At 43.5% G+C, this 12,500-nt stretch overlaps 1 protein-coding gene and 1 long non-coding RNA gene across 3 annotated transcripts in view; both read left to right on the top strand.

The window, feature by feature from the left end:
* The window catches only part of LOC147014016 (uncharacterized), a 69,714-nt gene that overhangs the window by 26,133 nt on the left and 31,081 nt on the right, over positions 1-12,500 (top strand). The window lies entirely within an intron of this gene.
* The window catches only part of LOC147014017 (uncharacterized), an 8,286-nt gene continuing 1,632 nt past the window's right edge, over positions 5,847-12,500 (top strand). The window contains exons 1-2 of the long non-coding RNA XR_015050613.1: positions 5,847-6,078; positions 11,407-12,500. The exon at positions 11,407-12,500 is cut by the window's right edge and continues 1,632 nt beyond it. This is a non-coding gene — a long non-coding RNA (uncharacterized LOC147014017). The remainder of the gene's footprint in view (positions 6,079-11,406) is intronic.

Here is a 12,500-nt window from a genome sequence, read left to right as displayed (position 1 = left end):
AAAAAAGATGGCGCCGGCTGCCGAGAATAATGACTCGTGTTTGGAAGCAACAATAGATGCTCTTTTTAAAACGAAAAATCGATTTGATGTAATTGCTCCAGAGGATGATTGACTTTTTTGTCGGTGGGGTTGGTGAACATGAGGAGGAGATTGGTTTTGTGCAGCAGGGAGCACACGTGACCACTCCCATAGTCACAGGCACCTTGGATATTAACACCGAATCCACTGTAACCCCCCTCCCTGAAAAGACCAACAGTGAAATGTGTACCGTTTCTAAGTCACCAATAACTCCAAACCTGGTTGAATCAGGGTGTAAAGCTTCAACTAGTGAAACACCAGGTTCATCTCAAGCGGAATATAACGTTCCTTACATTAGTATTCTTCCTCCTCCCCGTTTTCTTCACCCTCCCACTCCTCCTCCTCCTCCCCCTCCCACTTCTAATCTTCTTCCTCTTCCCACCCCTCCACCTCCCCCTACTCCACCTCCCCCCACTCCACCTCCCCCTACTCCACCTCCCCCACTCCACCTCCCCCACTCCTCCTCCCCCACTCCTCCTCCCTCCACTCTTCCTTCCCCGACTCCTCCGACTCCTTCTCCCCCTTTGGAAGCGGAATGTGAGGCTTCCCTTATTAAACCATCAGCTCCATCTTTGGAGCATAACGATAATGTAATGGACACCAATCAGTACTCGGATTATGATTCGGACGGGGACTCATCACTTGCTTCTTGTGGCAGTGCTGAAGCATGGAATGATCCAGTTTCCCAAGATTCGGAGAGTGTTACCAGTGTTCCACCTGCTGATATCATAAAGTTTCTTCATGACACCTTTCGCAAGAAACATGTTAAAATTAAAAACTTTTTCCCTGACTTATCCGGCTTTATAATCTCTGCGAAGCTTTTGCTCCTCAAAGCCGGACAGCTTGGTGTGACGGAATCACAAGTGTATCGACTCCGGAAATGCATCCTCAAAGCAAAGAATGAGCTGCAGACACAGAGAGACTAAGTTTTTGACACACCCTAACTCTATGTTAGCCTATGGCCTTCTCCATAGCGAGTTTAAATATTAATGGGGGACGCTCCTCCATCCGTGAAGCAGAAGTTAAACAGTTTGTTGAGACAAATCACATTGATGTTTTGCTTTTGCAAGAAACAAGATGCAGCTCCTCTTGTGCAAGTGAATGGCAAAGGATAATGAGGGGAAAATGGTTTTTTAGTAGTCTGGAACACCCAAGGGCTGGGGTGGCTGTTTGTATACGACCTTCCTTTTACAGTCCCAGTGTTGTTTTTAATGAGATTATCAAAGGGTATTTGATTTCACTCACCTTCACGCATAATGGCTTTAAACACACCGTACTGAATGTCTACGCACCCAGCGATAGCACGGAGAGACTCGCCTTTTACACACACTTAGAAACTTCTCTTGTACACATTGATTTTGATGGACTTGTCTGCTTGGGTGGAGATTTTAACTGCACGATGGACCCCACCATTGATCGTAATGGAGAGGAGCCGCACCCAGCAAGCGCAGCACCTTTGTTGAGAGCCTTGTCCAAGTTTTCCCTGGTTGATGTGTGGAGAATCCGCAATCTTTCTCTCCGCCAATACACGTGGAGTCGGTGTTCAAAAGGCCACGTATCACTTGCAAGATTGGACCGTTTCTACATCAACAGTAACTTTTTAAATGTTGTGAGCAATATGGACATTATTCCGAGCGGCTTCTCAGACCATCACATGGTCGCACTTCGGATTCACCAACCAGTTCGGAATCGTGGTGCTGCCTACTGGACCTTCAACGCAAGCCTTTTGGATGACCAACTGTTTGTCGATGCCTTTGGTGTGTTCTGGAGAGCCTTGCTCCAACGTAAAACTTCCTTCCCCTGCCTTGGAAAATGGTGGGACAACGTCAAAGTGCAAATAAGATCCTTTTGCCAACAATATGGAGCCTACCACACCAAATATGACTCTGCCCTTCAATCCTTGCTTGCCAAAGAAATATTATATTTGCAGACCAACCTCTTGGCCTCAAATCATGAAAGAACCAACCTCTTGCTGGCGAAGAAAAAGCTCTTCTTGCTGGACTTTGTGCAAAGCAAGCCAGAGGAGCGCTGATTCGTCTCCGACTGGAGAATTTGTGTTACCTGGACACCTCCTCTAAGTTCTTTTTTGGACTGGAAGCTCAAACAAAGAGAAGTCAGCAGATAACTTCAGTAAGGACAAAGGAAGGAAGGATAACACACAATCAAAAAGATGTCAGAGCCTCACTCAGACACTACTTTACTGAACTTTATCATGCTCCGAAAATCGACAACAAAATGGTAACAGTGCTGACTTCTTCCTTACCTACCTTGTCAAAATCTGCAGTTCTACAAATGGACAAGGAAGTAACTTTGGAGGAACTCCAAGCTGCTCTTCAAACTCTACCCTCGGGTAAGGCCTCCGGCCTGGATGGAATTCCTGCGGAATTTTATAAAACCTTTTGGGACCTCCTCGGACCAGAACTACTTGAGGTTATAATCGACGGTCTACGATCAGGCTCACTGCCGTTAAGCTGCCGGAGGGCTGTCCTCGCCCTTATCCCCAAAAAAGGAGACCTTCAGCAACCACACAACTGGCGTCCCATTTCATTACTCTGAGCAGACTACAAAATATTTTCCAAGGCCCTTGCCAACCGCCTTAAAGCCATAATCGAGGAGATCGTACACCCAGATCAGTCTTACTGTGTCCCGAAGAGGACAATTCATGACAGTATCTTTATTGTGCGTGATATAATTGACATCTGTTCTCTTGAGCAAAGGAATGTCGGGTTGGTGTTCTTAGATCAAGAAAAGGCCTTTGATACCATTGATCATTTTTATCTTTTCTCTGTTTTACGGGGGTTTGGTTTTGGGGAAAATTTTATCTCTCATGTGCAGTTACTGTATAACAACACTTTTAGTCTCTTAAAGGTTAACAACATTTTATGTCCCCCTTTCCCGGTTAATAGAGGCATTCGTCAAGGGTGCCCTCTTTCTGGCCTCCTGTACTCTCTTGCGATGGAGCCTTTGCTCGTTCGGTTGCGTGCACGTCTTCTTGGTTTCCTTCCTCAACCAATGGCGAACCCGTTTAAAGTGATTGCTTATGCAGATGATCTTTGTGCAATCGTTCGCTCGAATGAGGACGTCTCAGCCTTGGTCCGTTGCATTCATGAATTTGGTTTGGCAAGTTCCACAAAAGTGAACTGGGGAAAAAGCAGAGCTCTCCATCTTGGTCCACAAAATGGCGCCATTCCTCCGACTCTTCCCGAGAAACTTAAATGGGAAAGGGATGGAATTTTTTACCTAGGCGTCTTTCTTGGAACTGAGAACTTCATTTTAAAAAACTGGGAATCTCTAATAATTAAAACTGAGAGACGTTTACGAAAGTGGAAGGGCTTACTTTGTCAACTCTCCTATCGGGGCCGAACCCTTGTTATAAACAACCTTGCAGCATCAATGCTTTGGCACGTTTTTATAGCACTGCAGCCCCCAGATTTGTTTCTTAAAAAATTACAATCAATTCTTATTGACTTCTTTTGGGGAGGAAAGCATTGGCTCCAACCTGGTGTGTTAAACCTGCCTGTTTCTGAAGGAGGACAGGGGCTGATTGCTATTACCAGCAAGGTGATGGCTTTTCGCCTCCTTTCGCTTCGCAGACTGCTGTACACGGACGTCTCGTGGAAGGCCTTGGCTCACTGCCTGCTTCGGCAGGTGGGGAAACTCGGCTACGATCAGCAACTGTTCCTTATTGACACCAAGAAAGTTGAAAGCAATCAGTCCCCTGTTTTATAGAAGCATGCTGAAGGCATGGCAGGCAGTCACTGTTCGCCGAAATAACAATGACTACTCCCTGGAAATGTTCTTAAATGAGCCTATCTTTTTAAACCCCATTTTTGAAGGGGTCTGCAGCAATTATATTCTTGTGCAGAAGTTTATTGATGCTGGATGTACGAAGGTAAAAGATCTCAGAACTCCTTCTCCGTACAAGTGGAAGCCAGCTGCTGACGTCGCTGTGGCCACTGGAGTGAGGTCCATTCGAATTATTGGGAGAATCTTTTCTGTGATTCTGCGCTTTTTCAAGCAAACTAATCTGAAATGGATTCCACAGGTAGAAGCTAACCTTTCTTTATCCCTACATCCCTTTCCAGAGCTTTTGCTTCATTTTCAAGGTTTCACCTCCTTTAAATTGATGGAAAAATCTTCTGTTTACGCTTTGTGTGTTAAAACCCTTGTTCCCGATAGACCTGCGGAACCACAAGCACACTGGGGGAGAATGCTTCAGAACACTCATTCTACTTCGATCAACTGGCATGTCATTTACAAGGCACCCACTGCTAAGCGCTCCGGAGATTTGCAGTGGCGACTGGCACATTACATTTTACCATCCAATGTTTTATCTCATCGTATATCTCCCGATAACACAGAATTGTGTCCCTTCTGCGGTGCCACAGAAACTATTTTTCACATTTTTATTGATTGCTCAAGGTTGGCACCCCTTTTTACAGTCTTATCACGTGCTATCCGGGGACTCGGCCTAACTTTTACTTGTTGTGGTTTTGTTTACGGTTTTAGCATCTTCCACCAGCGTAAATACAAGTGCCTGTTAGCAAATTATTTGTCCTCTGAAGCGAAGCTTGCTATATACATGTCAAGGAAACGCAAAATTCGAGATGTTTGTGATTCTGTTTCCGATGTTGTTTATCTCTTTAAAACCTTGGTCACAGCACGAGTGCACCTTGAAATTAATTCCAGTGATTGTACACTGTTCTCACAACAGTGGTGTGTGAACACATCCTTATGTGAACTTGTTGATGGTGTACTTACATTGAAGTTTTAATTTACCTTGTTTCTTTGTTGGGCAATGCTCAGGCATTTGCTTGTACTGGTATAACTTCTCTTATCACATCATGATCCCAAACAATCAAGAGGCCAAAACTGTCTGTGTGTGTCTCTCTCTCTCTCTCTCTCTCTCTCTCTCTCTCTCTCTCTCTCTCTCTCTCACTCTCTCTCTCTCACTCTCTCTCTCTGTATCTCTCTCTCTCTCTCTGTCTCTCTCTCTGTCTCTGTCTCTGTCTCTGTCTCTGTCTCTGTCTCTGTCTCTGTCTCTGTCTCTGTCTCTCTCTCTCTCTCTCTCTCTCTCTCTCTCTCTCTCTGTCTCTCTCTCTCTCTCTCTCTCTCTCTCTCTCTCTCTCTCTCTCTCTCTCTCTCTCTCTCTCTCTCTCTCTCTCTCTCTCTCTCTCCGCACGTGCAAACGCAAGGGGCTGTTGCTCAGTCTCTGGTGGTACGTGTGGAGCCTGTGTTGCTTTCTCTCTTCTTATCATCTTCTCCTCTCTCTAATGTATTTTTTGGGGGTGTTCCTTGTGTATAAATTGTTATCAATGCTTTATCGATTACTTGAAAATTGAATTGGTTTCTTCTCTTCTTTTTTCCACTCTTGTATATAATCCTTTGCTTTGTTGTATTGAATTTTTACCCTTTATACTTTTTTGTAATAAAAGTCAAAGTCTCTCTCTCTCTCTCTCTCTCTCTCTCTCTCTCTCTCTCTCTCTCTCTCTCTGTCTCTCTCTCTCTCTCTCTCTCTCTCTCTCTCTCTCTCTCTCTCTCTCTCTCTCTCTCTCTCTCTCTCTCTCTCTCTCTCTCTCTCTCTCTCTCTCTCTCTCTCTCTCTCTCTCTCTCTCTCTCTCTCTCTCTCTCTCTCTCTCTCTCTCTCTCTCTCTCTCTCTCTCTCTCTCTCTCTCTCTCTCTCTCTCTCTCTCTCTCTCTCTCTCTCTCTCTCTCTCTCTCTCTCTCTCTCTCTCTCTGTCTCTCTCTCTGTCTCTCTCTCTCTCTCTCTCTCTCTCTCTCTCTCTCTCTCTCTCTCTCCCCACAGCTGTTGCTCACTTGGCACGTGCGTGCAATCGCGAAGACCTGTTTCTCAGTTCCTGGCGGTACGCACGGAGCCTGTGTTGCTTTCTCCTTTCCCTCTTCTCATCGTCTAAATGTTTTAGTTTTCGTTTTCTCTTGACCCCTTTCTCCTTGTTTTCTCTTTTCCATTGAGCGAGAGAGAGAAAGAGAGCGCGCACGGTAGGTGGTGTTCGGGTTTCTCAGAACCCCTCCCGGTTTTGAGGCCTGGTTTCCATCCGACATGTTTTGTTAGTTTTTGCCATCGCTTTGGCTCCTTTAAATGATTCTTGGACCGCGTCCATATTATTATCATTAGTATTATTATTATTTTCCTCCATTCGCCAGCTTCGCTTGTGTATTGATTACACTGAACAACAAAATTTTTTTACTGGAGATGTGTAAAGTGATTTAGACTAATTTGGGTACGCTGATTTCAAAAATCATAACCGTTTTGCTGTATCACGTCAGGATTTTCAGGAACAGAAATATTCCCATTGCCTAGAAGTCAGAATTTCAATGAAATTTACAAAAATTCATTTATTCATTTATTTCATCATGAATGCTTCAAAATTATAGAAATTACAGAAAAACTCCACTAGAATGTAATTAAAAATGCTTTAGGCATTTGGCTTTGCGTTTGTGCTGCTCTGTGTCAGTTTCACGATGCAGGAACCAGCAGAAATCGCCCATCATGTTCGGGTTGTGCCGCCCTTGGTAACGCGTCTCCATGAGTGAAATCTCTTGGTGGAATCGCTCGCCGTGCTCGTCCGAGACTGCTCCCAAGTTGTCAGGGAAGAAGTTCAGGTGCTGGTGTAGGAAATGGATTTTCAGGGACATCCTGGAGCCAAGTTTCCTGAAGGACTCCAACAGCTGCTGCACTATTTCTTCATAGTTGTCCGCGCGCTCGTTCCCCAAGAAGTTGTCCGTCACAGCTTTGAAGCTCCTCCACGCTGCCAGCTCTTTGGGGTTTAGAGTTGTCGGAAAAGTTTCGTCCTTCATAATCTGTCGGATTTGCGCTCCAACAAAGACACCAGCCTTGATCTTGGCCTCCGACAAGGTGTTGCCAAACTTTTCCTTGAGGTATAAAAACCCACGCCCATTCAGATCCATTGCCCGTACAAAACTTTTCATCAAGCCGAGCTTTATGTGGAGTGGTGGAAGGAAAACCTTGGCTGGGTCGACAAGGGCGACATGCTTCACGTTGTGTCGACCAGGTACATGCTCTTTTCGCTCTTCCCAATCTTTCTTCGTCCAGTGATTCTTGTCGTCTCTGCTATCCCAGAGACAAAGGAAGCACATGTATTTCGTGTAGCCTGACTGCAGCCCTAACAACAGCGCCACCACTTTCAAGTCTCCGCAGATGTGCCAGTTGAAGTCATTGTACTTGATGGAATCAAGCAGCTGCCGCATAGTCTCATAGGTCTCTGTCATGCCGAACGCGTGAGCCAGTGGGACTGATGGTTTCTCGTTGCCATTGTGGAGCAAAACAGCCTTCAAGCTGTTCTTCCCCGAGTCGATGAAGAGGCGCCAGTCTGCAGGATCGTGATCACACCCAAGTTCTTTCAACAGACCGTTGATGTCACTGCAGAATGTCATCGTGTCTTCCATCTCAAATAACTCAGCCATGTCTCTGTGACGTGCTCTGAACAAGGATATCTTAGTGTTAGGTTCAAGTAGATTCCACTGCTGCAGCCTTGATCCAAGCAGCTCTGCCTTCGCCTTTGACAGCGAGAGATCTCTTACAAGATCATTTAAGTCTCCCTGGTTCAGAAGGTGTGATTCTTGAGTGTCGGGTTCAAAAGGTTCATCATCACCATCCTCTTCACCACTGCTTACAGCTATGTTCTGATCAGCTGGAGGTGTTGGAACGGGGTTCTCGTCATCATGAGGCACAGGTTTACGAGCAGAGACGCAGTCAGCGTACTTGATGTGACCTTTATTCTTCTTGTTGAAGCCGGCGATGCTTGTGCAGCAGAAATAACAATCATCATGATGATTCTGCGGCTCACGCCATATCATGGGCACCGCAAATGGCATGCTCGCGCGCTTGCCCACCAACCACTGAGTCAAGGTTGTGTGACAGCTTGTGCAGCAGATGTGTGGTGCCCAGCTCTGTTCTTGGTCCCCACCTTACACCCGAAGTAGTGAAAGTAGGCGGCCTTCATTTTCACTGCTGTAGATATACTTCGCTGTTGATATTTTTTGGTATACCGACCAGACATAACAGAAGTTGTCAGGATGATTGGTACAGGAACGCCTACTCATCTTTATCTGAAAGAAAGAAATATAACACAAGTTAACAACAATTGTACGAAATAGACATGTTAAAGACATGTAAATTTCATTGAAATCCTGACTTCTAGGCAATGGGAATATTTCTGTTCCTGAAAATCCTGACGTGATACAGCAAAACGGTTATGATTTTTGAAATCAGCGTACCCAAATTAGTCTTAATCACTTTACACATCTCCAGTAAAAAAATTTTTTTGAAATTTGTTGTTCAGTGTTATTATTATTATTATTATTATTATTTTTTTTTTTTTTTCCCTGAGGCATTGAGTGTTATTACGCCTAAATCATGGCGACCGTTGAGCTGTTAGAGTCTTTAAGTCGGAAAAATGGGTTTTCGTGTACGCCACCACCCGAAATCTCAGTTGAAAAAGTTGTTTTGTGTGTCGGAAAATTAATCGGCATGCATAGTGTAATAGCTGCATCGAGAATGAATCAGCGTGTTGTTATCTTCGTCGCTAAAGAGGAAATGGTGGCGCAGCTTGTGGAGTCAGGACTGACTGTGGAGCCAGATATATTCTTCTTCATATCACCCCTCGATGTTCCATCGATGAAGGTACTCCTGTCAAATATTCCTCCCTTCATAAAAAACGAGCAGGTGAAGGCTGCTTTAGAACAGTATGGCACTGTGGTTTCAAAAATAACTTTCATTCCTGTTCGGTTTAAGGACCACAGTACAAAACATATTCTTTCCTTTCGACGTCAACTATTTATTATTCCGAAGCCAAACATTCGTGAGCTTGACGTGATGTTAAAAATTGAACATGAAAAGTTTACTTACCGCATCTTTGCTACATCACAGACTTTAGTGTGTTACAAATGTGGACAGTATGGTCACATGAAAAATGAATGCCCAAGGGGCATTGAAAAAGAATCAAGTAAAGTTGAAAATGTAAATGAACCTGAGGTCACTGGGGTGTCTACTGAGGCAGGGGAAAACTCTGAAAATCAAACAAATGCAAAAAATGAGTCTGGTTGGGTGACACGAGGAAAACGGAGGCACCAAAGTGCAGTTTTAGTCGAACCTTCTTCATACGCGGAAGCGGTCGCTGTGAAGAGGGTTTCACTCAATCGGAAAGAGAGTAACCAAAATCCTTCAGATGTTTATGCCTGCCCTCTCACATGTGATGACGAGGAGACTATGGAGCTTCAAAACAAACCATCAGTCGATGTCCCAGGCAGAGACGAAATTTGTTCTGGACATACAGAAGGTAGTCATACACTGAAGCAGGATGTTCATGCGGAGATTGTGTCTAACACCGAAGAACCAACTGTTGAAACTATAGTCGTGCCTAATACCTCAGAACCAGCAGTTCAGACTACAATGGAGCCTAATAACTCAGAGCCATCTGTCCAAACTATAGTTGTGCCTAACACCACAGAACAATCTCACCAAACTGTAATTGCACCGAGTACCATAGAACTGCCTGTCACATCTACAGCCACACCCATTACCTCAGTGACTTTGAAGCAGACACCTGAAAAGTTAGAAGGAAATCTGCTTCCTGAGGATTCCTTTTTCGTGAAACCATTTCCAATGTCTGCTATATCTGTAAAGAAAAAGGATGCTGAATTTGAACACGAGTCGTGTGATTCCGATGATACTTGTTCAATATCAGATTCTTCTGAGTTGGATGGTGCAGCTGGAGATTCACAAGACCACAAGGGCTTAAATGGCCCTGCTCCTGCGAAGGTGATCAAGTTCCTCCATAACACCTTTCGGAAAAAAATTAAACTAACAGATTTCTTTCCAGAACTCGATAAATTTATGCTTAGCGCATCCCTTATTACTAAAAATCCGGCAGCCTATGGCGCCAATGAATCCCACGTACACAGATTGAGGAAATATGTAACTCTGGCAAGGAAAGAACTTCAGTAACCAGTACCCAGCTATAAAATACTAAAATGGTTCTGTCTCTTGCTTGTTTAAACATAAATGGGGGCCGCGCCCCTATACGTAAAACACATGTTCGACTGTTACTTGATCAAAAGCATATTGATGTAGCTCTTCTTCAGGATGTGCGTTGTGGACCGACTTGTTCTGCAGAGTGGCAAACCACAATAAGGGGTTCTTGGTTTTTCAGTTCCTTTGATTGCTGCAGTGCAGGAGTTGCTTTCTGGTTTCGATCAAGATTTTCATCGGACCAAATTGTTTTTCACGAATTCATACAAGGTCATTTGGCTTTTGTGGTTTTTTCTTATGGAGGCTATAAAATCACACTATTAAATGCTTATGTCCCAAGTAATCCTGCAAAAAGAAACGAATATTTTTCCATTCTTGATGATTGTTTATCCCAGATTGATTTTTGTGTTCTCGTGTGCCTCGCTGGTGATTTTAATTGTACCTTGGAGCCAGCTCTGGACCGTAATGGCTTAGAACCCCACCCTGAGAGTGCAAAAGGGTTTGCGACCATTTTAGCAAAGTATAATTTGGTTGATGGTTGGAGATTGCAGCACCCCAAAGTTAAGCAATATTCATGGTGTCAAGCTTCCAATAACAGGGTATCGTTCGCTCGCTTAGATAGATTTTATGTTAATAATGATTTTCGGAACTTCATATTGTCTACGGCAATTTCTCCCTCTGGCTTTTCGGATCACCACCTAGTTTCTTTAAAATTAACTTTTCCCTATCTTCAACGTAGGAGTGCCTATTGGGCTCTAAATGTTAGTCTTTTGGAAGACATTGTTTTTTGCAATGCTTTTAGGATCTTTTGGACTTCTCTTTACGGAAGGAAAAATACTTTTCATAGCAAGCTACAATGGTGGGATATTGTAAAAATCCACATCAAAATCTTTTGTCAGCAGTATAAACTTCATCACTCTCGGGATAGTCTTTCAAGGATAACGATTCTAGAAAAAGAGGTTTTAGAATTGCAAAGAAATCCTCTTGAGTTGAACAGAAATCAAGGATTACGTAAAGAATTTATAACTAAAAAAGAACTTCTTCACAGTCTTGTCAACTTAAGGGCTAAAGGGGCTTTAGTGCGGCTTAAGATTAAAAATTTGAGTCTTTTTGACACTTCATCAAAGTTTTTCTTCTCTTTGGAGAGGAAAACTAAAGCTCAACAACAACTATTATCTGTACAATCACCTGAAGGAGAGATAGTAAGTGAACCTAAGATGATTAAAAGAATTGTAGTCGATTATTTTTCTTCTTTATTCTGTGCAAAAAAGATTGATTTGAATGTTGCAAAAGCCTTTATTGAACCTTGACCCAAGTTGTCTGAGTCACAGCGAGCCTCTTTGGAGAGGTCCATCACGCTGGAGGAGTTGGGTCTTGCTCTTTCCAGTATGGCGTCCGGGAAAGCTCCTGGTCTGGATGGAATCCCCTGTGAATTCTACAAAACCTTTTGGGACATTATCGGACCCGAACTTTTGGAAGTACTCAAGGAAAGTTTTCAAGTTGGGGAGCTCCCCCTAAGTTTCCGGCGAGCCGTTGTTTCCTTGTTACCAAAGAAGGGAGATACCCAGTTACTCAGAAACTGGCGTCCTGTCTCCTTACTGAACACCGACTACAAGATTTTTTCAAAGGTCCTTGCCTCTCGCTTAAAATTGGTAGTCCAATCTTTGGTGCATCCTGATCAAACCTGTTGTGTGCCTGGACGATCAATATATGACATTCTTGGTGCTGTTCGTGACATTGCTGATGTGTGTGATCTTCTGCATAAAAGTACTGGCTTAATCTTTGTTGATCAAGAGCATGCCTTTGATAGTATAGATCATAGTTATCTATTTGCTATCCTAAAGGGTTTTGGTTTTGGTCGTATTTTTGTATCATATATTCAGTTGTTGTATCACAATATTTCTAGTTCATTCAAAATAAATAATGAGTTGATTCCTCCCTTTACTGTTACCAGAGGAATAAGGCAAGGGTGTCCCTTATCCAGACTCCTTTATGTTCTTTCCATTGAACCCCTTTTAGTTAAATTGCGTGAGAAACTTGTGGGATTCTCTGTCGCTCCGGACATACCTGCTATAAAAGATGTTGCTTATGCAGATGATATCTGCACTACAATTCAATGTCAAGAAGATGTATCTGAACTACTTAAAACTATGAATAATTTTACCCTTGCTTGCTCAGCCAGAGTAAACTGGACAAAGAGTTATGCCTCCTTTTTTGGATTAGCAATGCATTTTCCTTCCCAACACTACCTGGCAATTTATCCTGGAAGAATAATAGTGTTTACCATTTGGGTGTACACCTTGGTGATGCTCAAAGTATTCAGAAAAACTGGGATGGACTAACAGACAAAGTCTACTCCAGACTTCAGAGATGGAGGGGCCTTCTGTGCAAATAATCATATCATGGAAGA

Source organism: Eptatretus burgeri, chromosome 13 (assembly GCF_056783735.1).
Source record: "Eptatretus burgeri isolate ZD-2024b chromosome 13, Ebu_testis_v1, whole genome shotgun sequence".
Taxonomy (NCBI): Eukaryota; Metazoa; Chordata; class Myxini; order Myxiniformes; family Myxinidae; genus Eptatretus; species Eptatretus burgeri.
This window is presented reverse-complemented; position numbering and strand designations above follow the sequence as displayed.